Consider the following 16,022-nt stretch of genomic DNA (forward strand, 5'->3'; position numbering starts at 1 on the left):
GCAAAGGTCCACAGACTCTAGTACAAATAGCATGGGGTTCCATTTTAAGAATTAGACTCAGGTTCAAGTCTCTGCTGTGTTTTGTTGCTTATTAGAGGTCTTAAACGTGCTTGGTGCTGGAGGGTAGGGCTGGGGAGCAATTAGAGAAAAAGTGCCCTCACTCTCTCTAATTGCTTCTACAGGTAATGGTTGCTGTTTTAATTCTTTTAAGGTCTTGAATGGTACAGCTTCATGAAGATGTATAACTTATCACAGCTTATGGGGATCTTGGGCTTCAACAGCAGCGTAGACATGTTTAAAACCCTCTAGGGATTCTCCTGCCTGCACGCCCCCCCCCAGCTTCTTTTAGTGCCAATTGCAAGGGAGAAAGGATGACTCTATTCTATGACATGTGAAAGCCTCAGCCTGTGATGCAGCAAATGTGTCTGAACTAAGAAAGTGGAAGTAACTGCTTATCGCATAGTGAAAGTTACTGGTTTTACTTTGGGCAGCTGTGAAATGGAAGTTGCAGTGAAACACTCCTCTAGTGGGGAAAGGTCTTTTTTGCCCCTCACAATTCCTTCCTTATCTGATTGAGCAGGGCTAGAGAGTTTAAGCTCTATGGTGGGAGATTGTTGCTCTACTATCCTTTTTCTGCTCAGAACTTAGTTTTAAGATAGTGCTTTGAGCCAAATCCTCTGTGGTTGCCTCAGTTGGCATAGGATCATCAGGACAATCCATGATCAAGGGCCACAAAGAAAAGGTAAATACAGGAATCAATAATACAACAAGTATTTGTATATACATATGTTGTTCTTGAGAACCTGTTCACCCTATGTTTTACACCTGATGAAATACTGATAATATCAATACACCTCTCTTGCCTATGCTTCTTGTGAGCCTGTTTTGCTCCTTTGCTCTTGTGAGCCTGTTTTGCTCTTGTGTGTATTCAGAGCTGTCCTTGTACCTGCTATATGATGAGTTTCCTCATGCCCCAGATCCCTGTTCAGGCACCAAAATGCCGTGTCCAGCACAGCTCTCCAAATTCCCAGGGGGAGGACAGTGGGGGACGAAGAAATGAAGACAAGAGTCAGAAGGCAGAAACCTCCTCCCCTGGTGGGAGAAAAGGAACCACGCAGTGATGGCCGTGCATTTATTTATACAGTTGGGAGGTGGATGAGAGGTAAAACCCCTCTGCTTAACAATCTGTTTGCCTGGCTAACTTTGGGCACCTTGTGTTCTTAGGGTGGCCTTGCTCAAGCCCCACATGTGCAATCGATCTTGAGCTACAGATGCTCCCCACAATTACAGGTGTGGCGCTACTCATAGCTTCACTCTTAGTTTTAATGTCTCCAAAAACATTAAGCCTCTAATTAGTTTAAAGTTTTAAATGTATAAAAGGACTACACTTCCAAAAGAAAAATAAGAGCAATTAATTTGTTTATAAGATAAGTAAAACTTAAAATATATGATAATTCTTCAAAGATGGGAAGGTGGAATTTGGAGCAAATTATTCCAATGTTCATAACTTTATATGAAATGATATAATATTATTTGAAGGTGAACTGATTAGGGAATACTGTAAATGGTGTGAAAAACAATAAATTTAGGGGGAGTGGAATGCAGCTACTTTAGTGATTGGATAAATCAGAACAATTATATTTCTTGTGTTTATGATTAAAAGGACAATAGCTCCTAAGTAATGATCTAAGCATGTAACTTTTAAAAATTAGGAAAAGTAGAAAATAAAAACCCCTACAAAAGGAATCAAACATGATCTACTAAAAAACAAATAAAATTGAAAATATAAAATCTCTAGAGGAAATCAGTTAAACCAAAAAACCAGTTATTTTGAAAGACAAGAATCCCTGATAAGCCTGTTTGGCAGATTGACCTGTATAAAAGAAAGACAAAAATAAAGACATAAATAGCAACTATCAAAAATGAAAGAGGTGATATCACTACTGATTCCACAAAATTAGACTTGAGATAATTTTACAACTGATAGACACAGACATAGTATTTTCAACATATGTATCTTACCAGTTGCTAATAAGCAGACAGACACACCAACTAAAAGTGGATAAAAATATTGCATCACAAAAGAACATATACAGGGCTGGGAATATAACTCTGCCTCACAATGCCTACCTGACACGCACAACATCCCAAGTTCGATTCCTGGTAGTAAATATAGATAGATAGATAGATAGATAGATAGATAGATAGATAGATAAAAAGATGCTCAATTTTGTCTTCAGAGAAATACAAATTAAAAGTACAAAAAAGTGTCACCACATGCTGAGCAAATAAAACAGTCTCCTTTCACCAACTGTTGGAAAGTTACATGGGCAGCTGGTACTGTCATTTTCAGTTAAAGACGTGCAAAATAATAAAACTCAGGAAAGTTGTTGAGAGCTTTCTTTAAAAATTATACATATATTTGCAATTGTACATATTTACAATTTGACCGCCTATGGCACTACTAGTACTTTGTTTAAGAGTAGTGAAACCATAAATCTCATAAAGACTTTTTTGTAGATAATGATTGCAGTTTTACTCATACTATCCCAACAGAAGCCCATCAACAAATAAATAGCATGCATCAGTACAAGGGCACGGTACTGAGCAACAAAAAGCAACTAATGATATATTTGATGAACATCAATCTTGCCAGAAATATTTTCCTGGCATTAATATGTACTCCTGCAATTTTTTTACACATATACTAAGCCAGGAATGTTCACAGATCAGTTATGGTATAAGACTCACAATTATCTGATAAAGAAATCTTTCACCATGGGAAGAATGCTCAGACCTTAAAACATTAAAACAAAACAAAAATAAAAAATAAAAAAAAAAACATTAAAACGTTCACCCTAGGCCCGGCATGGTGGCACATGCCTGTAATCCCAGCACTCAGGAGTCTGAGCCAGGAAGATTGTTGTGAGTTCAAGACCAGCCTGGGCTACAAAGTGAGCTCAAGGAAAGCGTGGACCACACAGTGAGGCCCTGTCTCAAAAAATGCAAAAAAGAAAAAATCTCTATAGAGCCAAGGACCAAAAAATGGGGAGGCTGAGCAATTATGGTCATTTCCATGTGCTTGAACATGCATGTGTGCATATGCATACAAACACACACACACACACACACAGAGAAGGAAAGAATAAATGGGTTTAGCTCCATTTTTTAGGCAATGATAAATCAAATTTAATTTTTAAAAAGCATGTTAGTACAGTATATTATGGAACAAACTGTTTATAATACACAGACTGTATCTTAGAATTCCTGCTGCAACAACTAGGAGATGTACCAATCAGAATGTAGACTGAATTACAGGGTCAGCAGGCAATCAGATCCAATATTACAGAGGCCTTATATATGAAATGGAAATTTGAATTTGATACAGTAACAAGGCTTCACAAACTGCACTGCCTATCTGTAGTAGCAAAGAAGAAAATAAATGTATCTGCCTCAGGGTTATGGAAGTACTGTTGAAACTAGCTGCTACTTGCCAAAATTATTTTGAAGTCTAACACTGGCTTTAAAATTCAGGAAAATTTTATATGTTAATAATTAATAAAGAAAATTCTTGATATTTATCCAAGCATTAAACTTTTCTCCAAATATTCATGTGATATTGACACTCTGTAAAGGTATTTTGTGCTTATCTTGTGGCATTACAACATATGTCTAAAGTATGTTTCTACAGTATAGTACAGGAAGTAGATGATCCTTTCTACATTATTAAATAGAGGTGAAAGTGCACTTCTATAAAGATTGAAATGAAAAATAATTTCTCAGACATTATTTTTGGCAAAGAACTTTCACATTTAAACCTTCCATTAACCTATGAAGGTATGGGAGAAAACGATACCCTTGTCCATTTATTAAAAAGGAGTTAAAAATAAAAATAAATAAAAATGAGGAAACTGATACATAAAGAATTTAAATTCCTCAGTGAGGTAGCATCAGAGCCAAAAGGAGAACATGTTTCCTGACACTGAACTGAATGCCAAGTCTAGGATCCCTACTCAGCATGAACAGAATATAACATAAAGCCCATTTATTTTTGACCATTATCAAAGTAGTCTAGTTGTGTCTAAAAGTAGATAGGCCATATATAATATATATGGTATTATCTATATGGTTATATATGATATATATATATATATATATATATATGCACACAGTCCAAGGAGAGTACTATGTATGTTTGCTAGTGCAGTAAGCTTTCACATATCAAATATGCTAGGTAACATCTGTCTTTGAAACAGATGTATTTTTCTTAATGCTCAATAAAATTGATCTGCCCCTATCTCATTTAAGAGGGAAGAGATGAGAAAAAAGTAGTAAAAATGGCCACCCCAATCCTCACTAAAAGTAGTAATATTAGGAAGACTAGTTTTTTTGCAAATTATCTGAAAATTTTTACAGCTATTTCCTTACTTCAGGGACCAATTACTCTTAACTGACTAGAGACAAGTTAGAACTCTATTGTACTGTTGCTCTCTAAAGGATTTACACTTTGGTTAGTGTTGTGAGATACTAAACGGCCCTAGTCTCACTTAATGAATAGCATCCTCATTGCTACAGATTTCTGGCTCTTTCACTGGGTCTGCCTGCCCAGAGTCGTTAAGAAGGAGGTTTTGTATTTTTATTATTGTTTTTGAAATACACTTGCTTCTTTGATGACAGCCAGAAGCTTTGAAGGTAGCTGTTGATAACAAACACGATGGGCAACTGAACAGCTGACTGAACTTTCCACTTGGACTACCTCAAAAGTATTATCATACTAGTCTCTGGTTCCAGTGCAGGCAGACTTCCTGGAGTATTCTGAATTGGAATGTCTTGGCCTACTGGGCAGAGACAATCCTGCCAATTTAGACCTGGATTCCTAGAATCCTGATTTCTAAAAAAGTATTCAGTGGCATACTGGATATCTAAGACCTTCTTTCATATCCACCGATAGCATAAATTGTTTGTTTTACTCTGATCTTCTCAGCAAGATTTCTTTGAAAAAACTGAAGAAATAATAACAAGACCATCAGCTAAGTAGGATAACTCTGAAGGCAGTTCACAAAGGTATTTTGGCTTAGAAACTGTGTTCAAGATTTCCATGCTTGTGTTTTGTCCAATTTTTCTTCATAGTCAGATTGACCAAAATTGGGAAAAAAATCCTTGCTCCTTGTTCTCATAGGAAAGCATAGGTTTCTCAGTATTTCTAGCATATATAATTTCACTGGTGAGAAGGGAAACCACTTATAATCTCTCTAAATTAAACACATGGTAACACACTTATGAGAACGGTGTGTTAATGGGGCCTCAGACACACACTATGGCAAATGAGTACATCACTGTCAGGCTCATTTATTATTTAAAAGATTATTGGTTCTTCAGCTTTGCTGAATATGGGAACCAGTGAGGGATCTTCAAAAACAAATGATGTCTGGCTCTCACCCCTATTCATTATTTAATTAATATGGAATGCAACCTGAACACTAAGGTTATTAAAAGATCTCCAGTTCAATAGTGTAGTGGGATACAAACTATATAAGAATCTGTCTGAAGTTTTGAGCTAAATTCAATTTCTTTGCTTATCTACTGTAGTAGTATCTTAAACAAGTTAGTTGACTTGTCCATATCTTTTTTCCTACTCTGTTAAAAGAAGATAATGCATTGATAATACATGTTCTATATAACTGACACAAGTTTTATGGAGATTAAATGAGAGACTGTAAAGGAAGTCACTTTATACATCATCAAATAAAAACCCATGTATAGAAGTATGTATTTATATACAATTTTTGGTATTGCAGTATTGTGAAGTTCAAATGAGATGATGCACAAGAATATTCTTTGAACACTATTAAAGTTCACAGAAACAGGAAGAATTAGTACCATTTTTAGCAAGCCACAGTGCAGAAAACCTCATGGAGGTCCATGGCCAATGAAAATGCAGGATTACAGCTATCTCATTACTTTAAGTTACCTCTTGGTACTCATCTTCCCCCCTACTTTGTCCCATATTTGCTGTATCGTGAGTTGAGAGACGATGAACAGATACTAGAGGAAATCAGGGAACAGTCATTTTAAAAGAACTTTTCAACGGTGTGCTCTTTCTTTCCCGTATAAGGTTACACCTAGAAAACCCTATCTCAGTTAAATTCTGAGGCTCCCAACACTGGCCATATGAGCAGGTGGCATGCCCTGAGAAATACCTAGAGGCCTCCACCTGCCAAATATTTTCCTTAGGGGCATTCCTGGGATTCCTATCATTGGCGATTAAACAGAAAGTCCTTTAAAAATATGCAGAGGTGTTAGTACGTAACTGACTCATGTAACAGAATAGAAAATGAATATAAATAGTTTTATATCATTTTTAGGTGGAAAAAGAAGTGATTGCACTCTCATCTTTGCTTTGGTGAAAATTTTCTTCATTATCTGACAAAAACCAGTCTGTTTACATTTACTCAACCTCCCAACCTCCCTACCTGGGTGCCCACGTTTGGCTCTCAACAATATAATCTAGAATATCTTTACAAAGATCTTCTCATGTTCTGAGAAAACATGGGTGTGGCTCCTTGTTTTTATCAAGGAAAAATAAAGGTTTATTTTAACCTGGGAAAAAGATACAAGTGATAAAGAGTCATTGATCAATTAACAATTATGCAAATCATTTTTAATTTAAATTCCAAAATGAAGGAGACACCTTCTTAGATTTCTTATAATTCTGGAAATCAATGGCAAAGTTCCTATTTATCTTTAGCTTTGACTTTCAACCCAAAGTACTTATTTCTGAAACTCCCTCTAAAGAATCACCCTAGTAGATTTACCAGATTTTTTAAGTGATATTTCTCATAGTGTACTCTGAACATTGCCTCCTATACTGCACTTCTTGATCTCTTCAAAAGCTGCATTTATTCTAACTTCACTGCCACCTTGGCAAACACTACTGCATAATTACAACTCTTTTTATCTATTTATATCATTTCCAAGACTAGCTCAAAAATCTAGTATTCCTCTAAGCAACAGGTTTTTGAACCATGTACATCATAATATTATAAAGTGATACCATAGATGGTGGTGGCTATGTTATTTTTAGTTTTTTTGTTGTTGTTATTTTTACTTTAGGAAACATTACACTACTTTGTTTTTCTTTAGCTATTCAAAATGCAGAACAAATTGCTCTACCACAAGATTCTTGTGATGAGACAAAGTCAATGATGCTAAAAATATTTCTAACCAATAGGAACATATATAAATTCACACTAAGAAAATAAACGGTCAGCTTTATAATAATCTTGTTCTTTGACAAATAATTATTTTTCCACTGAAAAACAATTCCCCTTTTGTCATTAGAACATCAACAAGACTGAACAACTGACTATGGAATAAATGACCATGTGATTTGAGTTGTGATTTGAAGTTTTATAATGAACCAAAACCCAAAGTTGGGGATGGCTAAAAATGATTTTTATTAAGTAGAAATTAAGCATATAGTAGCACAGGCTAGATCCTCACAATCTATGGGGACTTAACCATTCTTTCTACTACTGCACTGTGAAATGTAAAGGTCCTGATGGCAAAACAACTCAGAGATATTAATAAAAAGCTATCAACTTACACAAAATGAGTAAATTTTACAGCACAAAGAGTATCATTTTATGTGTGAATATTTTAGAAAAACATTCAAGAGTTTGGAAATCCTAGGATGAAGTGTAGAATAGTGTAAACCTAAATGCATTACAAGTATAAAAACCAACTCACTGAAAGGGGTGAGGGAAAAGAGTATTGCTGTAATATTTTGGACGTGTGTGGAAACTGCGGTGGACTCTGTCTCAAAGGCAAAAAGAACTATACACACAAGTATTACTGTCTAGTTCATACAGTTTTCATCACTGAAGTTACAGGTTTGCAATGTTCACACCATAATATATGTAAGGGATTATAGGAGCCAAAGTTTTCCCGTGTTTGGAGTAGAAGGTTAAAGTTAAACAGACATGGGACAAGCAAGAGTAATCCATGTGGTAATGGAATAAATTTGGAGACATTAACATAAAATATTCTAGTTTACCGCAAACAAGGGCAGTATGATCCAAACTGTCCAGTGAATGCTTGAAGCACAAGATGGCATCAGAACCTGTATATGCTATGCTTTCTTCCTATACATATATATCTCTGAAAATTTTAATATGCAAATTAGACACAATAAAAGATTAACATCAATAGCTAGTGAGAAAATAAAGCAATTTTCACAATACCCTGAAATGAAACACAAACATCACCACTGTTGTACTTTGGAGCCATTATTATGTAAAATAAGGGTTAAAGGACCCAAGCACTTAGACGCCGTGACAGTCATTCAGTGAGATGGCTACTACATGACTAATGGTAGGGTAGTGTACATAGCGTGGATCCACTGGGCAAAGGGATGACTCATGTTCTGGATGGGACAACAGGATAGCATGATGCTTCATCACATAACTCAGAAGAGTAAGACTTATGAGTATTTTCTTGAATATTGTTGCATTCTGGTTGATCATGCATTGCAGTTAATCTTAAATGACACCTTGATTGGAATAAAAGACTTCTGGACTGGATCACAGGAACTCTCAACTTTGTCTACCTTTTGTCCATGCCCTTTATGTAAGACTGAATTTAAAGGTATGGACTAAAAGACCTACTGGAGGAAATTTCAAGGTAGTCCAAAATTCAGGCTGTGGCACAGGTATGGCTGGCTACTTTTCACCAGACTGATAGAGAGAATCTGGAGCAAAAAGAGCTGAAAGATCTGAAAAATTTACACTTTGGATAGAATGACACCCAAAGGGTAAAGCTGGGAAGAGGTGTAGTTGCTGAGGGGATGAACACCATTAAAAAGAAACAAAATACATTAAACCATGACAAGAAGAAAGATGCCCTAAGGACATCTTAGGAATCAGCAAGATGTCACTCACCATAGTCTCAAAACTACAAAGTGTAAATCCTTCCAAGACCCCCTGGACTCCAAAAAGGGTCACCGAGGTACCTAGTTAAGGAAGGGTTCGTTTCACCAAGCTCAGCCCTCCAGGCAAGCAAGATGCCACTGCAGACAGTGTCCAAGCGGGGAGGGGCTACTCCTACTCCAAGTGGCAGCAGATCTTGGTATTGTCCACATGATGCTGTTATTTCAAGCATGGAGAACACAGGAGCTATGGTATCACAGAGACCTCCACTCAGATTTCAAATGAAGGCCTGAGGGGCCAAGTAAAGACGTGTGACGAGATTAAAGTCCCTGCCAAGAGCCATTTGAGGGTGATGCATAGAGCTGTGCGAGTGAAGCCAAGGGAAGAACCCCAGGGAGATGGAGATGCCAGGAACGTGGAACTTCTGCAGGGGGAAGTTACAGGGACCAAGCAAATCAAGCCCAAGAAAAGGTCATGTGCACTGCAATGAGGAAGGCCATAGGGGTGGGCCACCTGAGTCCTCTGGAATGCATGTGTCACCAGCATGTGTGCTGGATGCCAGGCATGGGGCTACACAACTTAAGGTTTGTTCTGCTGGGCTTCAGTCTTGCTTTGCTCCTATTTTTTTCTATTCCTACTCCTCTGTTTTGCAATGCGAATGTTTACTGTATACCACTGTATATTAGAAATATGTAACTTGCTTTCTGAATTCCATGGTGGTTCACAGATAAGAGTTCACCTTGAGTTGCAGAGGGATCTTTGGACTTGGCCTTTGGTGCAGTATTGACACTGTTGAGTCTCTGGTGACAGGATTATTGCCAGTTATACACAGGATAGTTGTGACATGTTAGGTGGAATTTTTAAAGTGTTTCTTATTGTGTTTATTTGGAGGTCAAGAATGATTTCAGATGTGCTTAGATGTCAGACTGACCAGGAGTAGTGCCATGGGAGTCAATCTTAATTGTCAACTTAATTCAAAGACTCCTGGATGAGGTTTTGGGGGTCAATGCACTGACATTCATGGCTAAACGTGCTATTAGGAAGTACGGCCCAACTGGAGGTAGGTCACTGGGGTATGCCATTGGATGGTATATCTTTAGCTGACAATACTTACTGGTGCTTTGCTTGATTACAACCATGAAAGGAACAGCTGTGGGCCACCACCCCCTTCCACCATCATGGTTCTCTGTTGGAGCCAGCAGACCATGGACCAAAAGCTGTGCAACCATAAGCCAAAAATCAACTTCTCCTTTAAGTTAGAGATGAGAGGTATTTTGTCTTGCAGTAAAAATGCTGAGCAATACATTATGGGTAACTAAAATCATAGGCAATAAACAGTAGCTATGAGAGGACTACTGAACCGATGGTATGATTTACAGATAGGGAAATTTACAAGCTTATAGCCTCTTGCTGTATAAATTGAAAAGATGTAAAAGAAATAATATCTCAACTAGGCATACCTAATATCCACATACAAGAAACGCGGGACCCTTCAAGAAATTCCTGATTCCCTAACTGGGGCAAGATATATAAGATGAACACAGCACATCTTGTAATGCCAGTAAGGAATAAATTCTTTTAGAAAAATGGGTGATACTAAATGTAGTAACAACAACAATAAAAGTAACTACAGTCTTCTACAGTTTTTCAATTTCCTGGTGAAACTTTGTACATTTTGTAGATTAAGGATGTAATGCCTGGTATAGAGCCACAGGATTATTACTGCTGCTCTGCGATTGGCCTGGTCTCCTTAACTTCCTTGTGGCAAAGGGTGTGTTAGTGGACCAGGCAGGGGCCACTACAGGCAACAGAGCTGGGCAGAAGCCATTTTTGAGACAGACCAAAAGGTATTTTTGAAGGAACTCTAGTTAAGTTTTCAGTAGTATGAGATTATGTGAGTAATCTCCAGGGAATATAGAGGTTGAAAGGGGGCATCTAACCAGGAAAATAAAATGATTCAACTATTACAACCTCTAAATGCAATTCTCCAAAGTGTCCTATGGGATAGTAAGCTTCTCCCTATACCAGACAGGAAATGGAACAACCAACCAAGCAAAAATCACTTCATTCCATTATCTCTCCTACCTTGGAAGGGTCTGAGAAAGCTGTCTGGTAAAGGAGGATGAAAACACACAGAGAAAAAAGCATAAAGTAACTCATCCATTCTCACTGTGGGGCAGGCAACTCTAGGCCTTACCCTTGGCGGGATTTTTAATGAGTGGAACTAATCCACTTTGAGGACAGAACACTCATACCTTAATCATTGCCCCAAACAACTCACTCCAAAGCGCACAAATTTCAGATCACAGCATATTCTCATAGAGCCTTGTGAGTCTTTGTTTAAAGGTTTATAAATTTTTTCAAACCATGAAGGAAGTCAAAGAAAGCAAAGAAGTATAAAATGATTTTATTTAAAAAGTTTAACAATCACTCTGCTTTGGATGGAAAAAGAATTACAGAAGAAATTAATGGAGAGGAGATGTAAACCAGGTCAGATTAGGATTTGAGGTGGGGTTCACTGAATTTTACAGTACATTGCTTGATATCTTCACAAGGTGAACTTTCCAAGAAGTGCTTCCCTGCTATTCTCAAAGAGGTAGCAAAATGATGTTTTATGAGATGAAGGTCACATGACAAAACTTGAGGACAGCCTAGGAGTTCATTATTGCCCTTGGGTGATAACAAGAAAATGGGATCTCAGCAATATAGGAGCGAGGAACTAAATTCTGTTACTAACCTGAATGACCTTGGGTGGGTACATCAGACGCCAGGATACGGCTTGATTTGGCCATAAGAGAGTCCAAACAGAGAACTCAGCTACTTTATGCATGAGCTTCTGATCTGTGGAAACTGAAATAATGAAAAGATGCTTTAAATTATTAAGTTTGCTATACAGGGATAGAAAACTAATACAGTCAGCAAGTAAGGTTACAATTTTGGTTAATATTAGACTTAAAATGTCTATTATGTATTCATTAAGCGATGTCAAATGCTGGGGATTTAGCTCAGCGGCAAAAGCGCCTGCCTGGCAAGCGCAAGGTCGTGAGTTCGGTTCCCGGTACCAGAGAAAAACCAAAACCAAAAAAAAAAAAAAAAGAGATGTCAACTGGAATCTGTTGTATCAGTCAGTTTCAGAGGAGAATTACAGCTGGGCACGGTGGTACACACCTGTAATCCCAGCACTCGAGAGACTGAGGCAGGAGGATCGTTGAGTTCAAGGCCAGCCTGTGCTACAAAATGAGTTCAAGACCAGCCCGAACTGCACAGTGAGACCCTGTCTCAAAAAGAAAAAAAAAAAAAGAAGAAGAATCAGAGGAGAATTACATGCAATCTTTATGCTTGTGCAGGTAATTCAAAGTAAGTAGAAGCAACTGATAATGGTCTTATTCCATAAAAGTGACTCACATGATAAGAGAAGAAATAAAAAAAAAACCCTATAAAATCGTGGAGTTCAGACTAGAAAAATAGTAATCTTACTGAATATAAAACACTATCTTAGAAAGAATGCTGTCTTAATAATAATTTAAATAGGAGAAAAATGATTGCAAGCTCTTTGATTCAGGAAAGTCTACTCTATAAACATTATGTAAGAAAACACAGGTGCTGGTAAACGTTTTATTGATTTTTTTCTCCTTATAGTACTAGTTCAAAAAATATATTAATTTGCTCTTGCTTTGCGTTTGATGACTTTCCTTTGCCTTAAGGATCCTTTTTAGCTTAGTTAGGAAACCCTTCTGCCATGATCTTCCAAATACATGAGAACTCACAGACACTGCAGAGATCAGGAAGGTAAAGATTAAGTAGCATGAAAACACCAGTCAAAAAGCCGTGTCAGTGGTCAAAATCATGCACTATGCAATGCAAAATTGCTTCCCTGCACACATGATAAATTAATTTCTTTGATAAAAGTAATGCTATAGATCTATGTTGCTTTAAACACAAATTTGAATTTTTACTATCTCCATGGCTTCATTGGATAAAAATATTTTTAACATTTCATACACAGCAGTGGCACTGAAAATGGGTTTAAGCTCTATTAAAAATATTTGAAGGAGACAAGTGAAAATATCCACATGGGCCTGGAGACAAGTGAAAATATCCACCTAGCTCAGCAGCACAGCACCTGCCTGGCAAGTGCAAGGTCATTTCAATTCCCAGCACCACAAAAAAAAATTCACAGGGAATGAATGCACTGTGTCTTGGAAGGGCACTGCTCTGTACTTCAAGCTCTTTAAAGATCATCAGTGCTTACACTTACTGGTTTGTAACCTCGCTTCGGTCCTGATAAGTAATTATTGTAAAATGCTGTTGATAGTTTGGTGAATTTATTTCTTTAATCGTCTCAGGCATAGTAGTCAATCTAAAGCAATACAGAAAAATTAGAACAATAACTGAAGAGACCTCTGTGATGACAGCATAGCCTTTGATACTGTGGTTCTCCTCATGTAGGAACTGTGTTTAATAGCCTTTACTAAAATTGTTCTTTGAAAAGGAAGAAGGGAATTGATTAAGTCATCTTGTACACAACTGGGACCACTTAGAGAATGACCACAGCAATTCATGGGATTTTCATTGGACTTTCCACTTGGTGTAAAAGTGCGATTTGTGAATCTCAGCAAGTTTAACAGGTCTTTGCCCTCTAATGGATTATAATCTATAAAAATACAGTTGGATGCTACTTAGTATTTAGCATCATACCATAAAGAAGACAGGGGGAAATTTGATATTCACAACTATATTTATAAAGTAGGTCAGCCCGGAGGCCACATTTTTCATGCTTGTTAAGAATGGAATAAGGTATTTTGAGTGCATGTGTTCCTAGAAGAACAAGTTGAAATCTTAGGTTTCTCCACCATACAGTTTCAGGTTTTGTTTTACAACTACCTCTCCTAATTAGTAGTTCAGTAAAGAGAAAAATAAAGCTTAGAGTCTACCAGGCGCCCGTCAGTGGTACATGTGGAACTGGCTCATGTTTGCCTGCTGGAACTCAGCTTTACCAAGCTGGTGTTTTACTTGGCTTGTGAACATTTTTATTTAAATAAATGCAGAAACTTAGGAAACATAAAATAGAAAGTGCACTGTGTTTAATACATTGTGGGAGGGGGAACGCTTAAATATCTCACCATATCTATTCTAAATATTAGCTAAAAACTAAGTAACTTTTTGAAAGTCAAGTAAATAATATTGAACAATTACTGTTGAGCTTTTATATAACATGTACTTTTTAAATGTAAAATATTGATAGCACAAGATTTTAGATACATCTTTATATGGTTTGTTTTGGCCCACACAGTAGAAAATATACATTAAAAAATCAAGTTTCATAAAATTATTAAAGTAATTCAAATGTGATGCACAAATTTTCTTGAAAATAGGAGAATACCAAATTCAGTTCCTCAATTTTTACAGCACCAAGCAAAAGCTATCAAACTGCACAAAATTGTGCCTTCAGAGGTGGCACAATTAGCACAATGGATCCTGCCAATACCGGATTTGTAAAACATTGGGCGTATGTTCACCAAAAAGAAAATTACTTCCTTGAGAACACAGCTTTGACAGTTTGTTTTCAGATAAAATTATCATACTGATCCTTTTTGTTCTATCTAGGAAATGATAAGAGTGGCAGTAAATGTTCACCATATAACGCTTACGGTGGTAAGCTTGTAAGATAAAGCTTCTTAAAATACTATTTAATATAAGAACAGAAGTGTCGGAAGACAAGTAGCGTTGTTACCCACACGTTTCCTTCCGCCCTTCTCCAGTTCTTCCTCTCACAACAGTATGGTGTATTTGTCAAAATTCACCAATTTTAATGCATTAATTATTAACTACATTTCATACTTTATTCACATTTTTTGTTTTCTTTAATTAATGGTCATTTTCAGGATCCAATCCACAATACCACTACATTACATGTAATTTTTCTATTTCCTTAGGTTCCTCTCAATTGTGACACTCTCTCAGACTTTCCTTATTTTTTGATGATTTTGATAGTTGGATGAGTATAGGTCAAGCACTTTGCAGAATCTTGCTCAAAGGTTTTAGTGTGTTTTTTTCTGATGTTTACACTGGGGCAATGTATTTCAGAGAGGAAGACTATGGAGGTAAAATGCCATTTTTACTACACTGTATTTTTTTATGGTTTTTTTTTTTAATAACTTTCAAATAAAGTTTCATTTCAGTGCAGTGGGCTAGGTGGCTGGGACCAGGGGCTGAAACACCCCTCCTGGGTCCCCAGGGGTCGACTGAGCTCTCTTGGGCTGGCTCCAGGGGTCCTGGGGCCATCTGGAACTTGATCACCGCAGTGCAGGCTCGGTGGCAGGCCCGGCGGCCATGGGGCTGGACGAGGCGCTGGCCCTCAGAGGGTCAGCGGCATGGAGCTGGTGCAGCTCCTCTGGTTGTGGCCCTCCAGGGGCTCCAGGCTGTAAATCCGCGTGGGGTAGAAGGGGTAGAAGGGTGTGAGCACCAGTAGTTCAGGGCTCCCAAAAGTGCAGACAGCTAGCAGTGCCCGGCCCTGGGTGGCAAAGGTCAGTGCGGTGGAGGCCAAGAGGTCGAGGGCACAGGTCAGACAGAGAAGAGCACAGGCCACACTGGAGCTACACGTGGTCCTGCGCAGAGCTGTGCTGGGGAGGCAGCGTGACAACACGATGGCTGCGATGCTGGAGGAGATGACCACAGTGGCAGAAGTGACTGAAAAGACGTTGACCGCACACTACTGTAGAGCCACCGCGTCATGGGGCCATGGGGGACAGCAGCGGCGATGAAGCTCACGTGGACCAGCACCAGCAGCACCAAGCCCATCTTCATCAGCACCTTCCGGAAGTCATCCACACTCAGGCCACCGAGGCGCGCACATCACTCCGCGGCCTGCTGGTGTCAGCGCGGTCCCTGAGGCTGCGGGCTGCCCCGGGGCTCCATTCCCATCCTCGGCGCCCGTGTATTACTGATGTGAACATACTACTGATGTGAATGCTTAGTTTTTTGAGATCTGACTACTGGATATTCTTCAGTTGGCTTTTGTATGCCTTTGTCATACTTCTCTCAAATTACTGTGAGGTTTTGGTTTCTAAACAATTTCTTCCTTGCTGTATTACA

At 38.1% G+C, this 16,022-nt stretch overlaps 1 pseudogene; it reads right to left on the reverse strand.

Annotated features, from left to right (window-relative positions):
• The window catches only part of LOC102013114, a 27,481-nt pseudogene extending 11,705 nt beyond the window's left edge, over nucleotides 1-15,776 (reverse strand).
• Between the last annotated feature and the right edge of the window lie 246 nt (nucleotides 15,777-16,022).

This window comes from Chinchilla lanigera, unplaced genomic scaffold (assembly GCF_000276665.1).
Source record: "Chinchilla lanigera isolate Chin_1 unplaced genomic scaffold, ChiLan1.0 scaffold00034, whole genome shotgun sequence".
Classification (NCBI taxonomy): Eukaryota; Metazoa; Chordata; class Mammalia; order Rodentia; family Chinchillidae; genus Chinchilla; species Chinchilla lanigera.